Here is a 5,000-nt window from a genome sequence, read left to right on the forward strand (position 1 = left end):
CCATCACCATGCGTCATCATGTGCCATTGATGGTCGAGGCCTTGGCCGAAGTTCGATTTTGAGCCACGGTGCCCATGCTTGGCTCCAGCATGTGCTGGTGCCGCATTTTTTTCACTCGGGACAGCATCGCCGGAGCATCGCCGGAGTACCGCCGGAGAACCTGACCGGCGGCATTGGGGTTCCGGCGATTGGGAGGGGGGCCGGGGGGGTGTGCGCACATGATGTGCGATGGGTGCTGGTACTTGGCCTTGTGTTGGCCCCCTATCCCTCATCAAACCTCTGAGAATTCACACCCCCTTAAAGAGCATTTGAGATTTTACAGGTTTGCTACCAGTAGCCGTTAAAGTGTCTGAAATGGGGACACTTTTTTCAAACGGTCACAAAATCTTCTCTACTTCGAGTTTTTAGCTGAATTTTTTTGTGCATGCCAACAAAAATATAAGGATCATGCCTACAAAATTTGGGGCCAAAAATCCTTATAAAAAAATTTTAAAAAATCCCGAACCGCAAAAAGTTTCAAAAATCATGAAAAATAGAAAACGAGTCATCTTCCAACGAAACTTCACGTGAAGGCTTAGGGGACCATTGTATGAATTTACAAGCCATAAAAATGGCATTGGCACGGCAGAAATTTGAAGATGTGCCTAAACCCACCAGGGCCCAGCGTGTGCCGATGGTGCTCGAGGCAACCGCCCGCACCAGGGCCCAGCGTGTGCCGATGGTGCTCGAGGCAAGCGCCCGCACCAGGGCCCAGCGTGTGCCGACGGTGGTCGAGGCAACCGCCCGCACCAGGGCCGATAGTGTGCCGATGGTGCTCGAGGCAACCTGTCGCACCAGGGCCCAGCGTGTGCCGATGGTGATCGAGGCAACCTGCCGCACCAGGGCCCAGCGTGTGCCGATGCTGGTCGAGGCAAGCGCCCGCACCAGCGCCCAGCGTGTGCCGATGGTGCTCGAGGCAACCGACCGCACCAGGGCCCAGCGTGTGCCGATGGTGCTCGAGGCAACCTGCCGCACCAGGGCCCAGCGTGTGCCGATGGCGCTCGAGGCAAGCTCCCGCACCAGGGCCCAGCGTGTGCCGATGGTGCTCGAGGCAACCTGCCGCACCAGGGCCCAGCGTGTGCCGATGGTGCTCGAGGCAACCTGCCGCACCAGGGCCCAGCGTGTGCGGATGGTGCTCGAGGCAAGCGCCCGCACCAGGGCCCAGCGTGTGCCGATGGTGGTCGAGGCAACCGCCCGCACCAGGGCCCAGCGTGTGCCGATGGTGGTCGAGGCAACCTGCCGCACCAGGGCCCAGCGTGTGCCGATGGTGCTCGAGGCAACCTGCCGCACCAGGGCCCAGCGTGTGCCGATGGTGCTCGAGGCAACCGACCGCACCAGGGCCCAGCGTGTGCCGATGGTGGTCGAGGCAACCGCCCGCACCAGGGCCCAGCGTGTGCCGATGGTGGTCGAGGCTGCCGATGATGGTCGAGGCAACCTGCCGCACCAGGGCCCAGCGTGTGCCGATGGTGCTCGAGGCAACCGACCGCACCAGGGCCCAGCGTGTGCCGATGGTGCTCGAGGCAAGCGCCCGCACCAGGGCCCAGCGTGTGCCGATGGTGGTCGAGGCAACCTGCCGCACCAGGGCCCAGCGTGTGCCGATGGTGGTCGAGGCAAGCGCCCGCACCAGGGCCCAGCGTGTGCCGATGGTGGTCGAGGCAAGCGCCCGCACCAGGGCCCAGCGTGTGCCGATGGTGGTCGAGGCAACCTGCCGCACCAGGGCCCAGCGTGTGCCGATGGTGCTCGAGGCAACCGACCGCACCAGGGCCCAGCGTGTGCCGATGGTGCTCGAGGCAACCTGCCGCACCAGGGCCCAGCGTGTGCCGATGGCGCTCGAGGCAAGCTCCCGCACCAGGGCCCAGCGTGTGCCGATGGTGCTCGAGGCAACCTGCCGCACCAGGGCCCAGCGTGTGCCGATGGTGCTCGAGGCAAGCGCCCGCACCAGGGCCCAGCGTGTGCCGACGGTGGTCGAGGCAACCGCCCGCACCAGGGCCGATAGTGTACCGATGGTGCTCGAGGCAACCTGTCGCACCAGGGCCCAGCGTGTGCCGATGGTGATCGAGGCAACCTGCCGCACCAGGGCCCAGCGTGTGCCGATGCTGGTCGAGGCAAGCGCCCGCACCAGCGCCCAGCGTGTGCCGATGGTGCTCGAGGCAACCGACCGCACCAGGGCCCAGCGTGTGCCGATGGGGCTCGAGGCAACCTGCCGCACCAGGGCCCAGCGTGTGCCGATGGCGCTCGAGGCAAGCTCCCGCACCAGGGCCCAGCGTGTGCCGATGGTGCTCGAGGCAACCTGCCGCACCAGGGCCCAGCGTGTGCCGATGGTGCTCGAGGCAACCTGCCGCACCAGGGCCCAGCGTGTGCGGATGGTGCTCGAGGCAAGCGCCCGCACCAGGGCCCAGCGTGTGCCGATGGTGGTCGAGGCAACCGCCCGCACCAGGGCCCAGCGTGTGCCGATGGTGGTCGAGGCAACCTGCCGCACCAGGGCCCAGCGTGTGCCGATGGTGCTCGAGGCAACCTGCCGCACCAGGGCCCAGCGTGTGCCGATGGTGCTCGAGGCAACCGACCGCACCAGGGCCCAGCGTGTGCCGATGGTGGTCGAGGCAACCGCCCGCACCAGGGCCCAGCGTGTGCCGATGGTGGTCGAGGCTGCCGATGATGGTCGAGGCAACCTGCCGCACCAGGGCCCAGCGTGTGCCGATGGTGCTCGAGGCAACCGACCGCACCAGGGCCCAGCGTGTGCCGATGGTGCTCGAGGCAAGCGCCCGCACCAGGGCCCAGCGTGTGCCGATGGTGGTCGAGGCAACCTGCCGCACCAGGGCCCAGCGTGTGCCGATGGTGGTCGAGGCAAGCGCCCGCACCAGGGCCCAGCGTGTGCCGATGGTGGTCGAGGCAAGCGCCCGCACCAGGGCCCAGCGTGTGCCGATGGTGGTCGAGGCAACCTGCCGCACCAGGGCCCAGCGTGTGCCGATGGTGCTCGAGGCAACCGACCGCACCAGGGCGGAGCGTGTGCCGATGGTGGTCGAGGCAAGCGCCCGCACCAGGGCCCAGCGTGTGCCGATGGTGGTCGAGGCAACCTGCCGCACCAGGGCCCAGCGTGTGCCGATGGTGCTCGAGGCAACCGACCGCACCAGGGCGGAGCGTGTGCCGATGGTGGTCGAGGCAAGCGCCCGCACCAGGGCCCAGCGTGTGCCGATGGTGGTCGAGGCTGCCGATGGTGGTCGAGGCAACCTGCCGCACCAGGGCCGAGCGTGTGCCGATGGTGCTCGAGGCAACCGGCCGCACCAGGGCCCAGCGTGTGCCGATGGTGGTCGAGGCAAGCTGCCGCACCAGGGCCCAGCGTGTGCCGATGGTGTTCGAGGCAACCGACCGCACCAGGGCCCAGCGTGTGCCGATGGTGCTCGAGGCAACCTGCCGCACCAGGGCCCAGCGTGTGCCGATGGTGGTCGAGGCAACCTGCCGCACCAGGGCCCAGCGTGTGCCGATGGTGGTCGAGGCAAGCGCCCGCACCAGGGCCCAGCGTGTGCCGATGGTGGTCGAGGCAACCGACCGCACCAGGGCCCAGCGTGTGCCGATGGTGCTCGAGGCAACCGGCCGCACCAGGGCCCAGCGTGTGTCGATGGTGGTCGAGGCAAGCGCCCGCACCAGGGCCCAGCGTGTGCCGATGGTGGTCGAGGCAACCGCCCGCACCAGGGCCCAGCGTGTGCCGATGGTGCTCGAGGCAACCGACCGCACCAGGGCCGAGCGTGTGCCGATGGTGGTCGAGGCAAGCGCCCGCACCAGGGCCCAGCGTGTGCCGATGGTGGTCGAGGCAACCTGTCGCACCAGGGCCCAGCGTGTGCCGATGGTGGTCGAGGCAAGCGCCCGCACCAGGGCCCAACGTGTGCCGATGGTGCTGGGGGCAACCGCCCGCACCAGGGCCCAGCGTGTGCCGATGGTGATCGAGGCAGGCGCCCGCACCAGGGCCCAGCGTGTGCCGATGGTGGTCGAGGCAAGCGCCCGCACCAGTGCCCAGCGTGTGCCGATGGTGGTCGAGGCAAGCGCCCGCACCAGGGCCCAGCTTTTGCCGATGGTGATCGAGGCAACCGGCCGCTCCAGGGCCCAGCGTGTGCCGATGGTTATCGGGGCAACCGGCCGCACCAGGGCCCAGGGTCTGCCGATGGTGCTCGAGGCAACCGCCCGCACCAAGGCTCAGCATGTGCCGCTGGTGATCGAGGCAACAACCCACACCAGGGCCCAGCTTGTGCCGATGGCGGTCGAGGCAGGTGCCCGTACCGAAGGGCAGCCTATGCCGATGATGGTCGATGCATGTGCCATCACCATGCGTCATCATGTGCCATTGATGGTCGAGGCCTTGGCCGGAGTTCGATTTTGAGCCACGGTGCCCATGCTTGGCTCCAGCATGTGCTGGTGCCGCATTTTTTTCACTCGGGACAGCATCGCCGGAGCATCGCCGGAGTACCGCCGGAGTACCGCCGGAGAACCTGACCGGCGGCATTGGGGTTCCGGCGATTGGGAGGGGGGCCGGGGGGGTGTGCGCACATGACGTGCGATGGGTGCTGGTACTTGGCCCTTGTGTTGGCCCCCTATCCCTCATCAAACCTCTGAGAACTCACACCCCCTTAAAGAGCGTTTGAGATTTTACAGGTTTGCTGCCAGTAGCCGTTAAAGTGTCTGAAATGGGGACACTTTTTTCAAACGGTCACGAAATCTTCTCCGGTTCGAGTTTTTAGCTGAATTTTTTTGTGCATGCCAACAAAAATAGAAGGATCACGTCCACAAAATTTGGGGCCAGAACTCCTTCTGAAAAAATTCTAAAAAATCCCGAACCGCAAAAAGTTTCGAAAATCGTGAAAAATAGAAAACGAGTCATCTTGCAACGAAACTTCACGTGAAGGCTTAGGGGACCATTGTATGAATTTACAAGCCATAAAAATGGCATTGGCACGGCAGAAATTTGAAGA

Source organism: Durio zibethinus, unplaced genomic scaffold, assembly GCF_047325235.1.
Source record: "Durio zibethinus cultivar Kanyao isolate XHJ-2024 unplaced genomic scaffold, ASM4732523v1 HiC_scaffold_58, whole genome shotgun sequence".
NCBI classification, from domain to species: domain Eukaryota; kingdom Viridiplantae; phylum Streptophyta; class Magnoliopsida; order Malvales; family Malvaceae; genus Durio; species Durio zibethinus.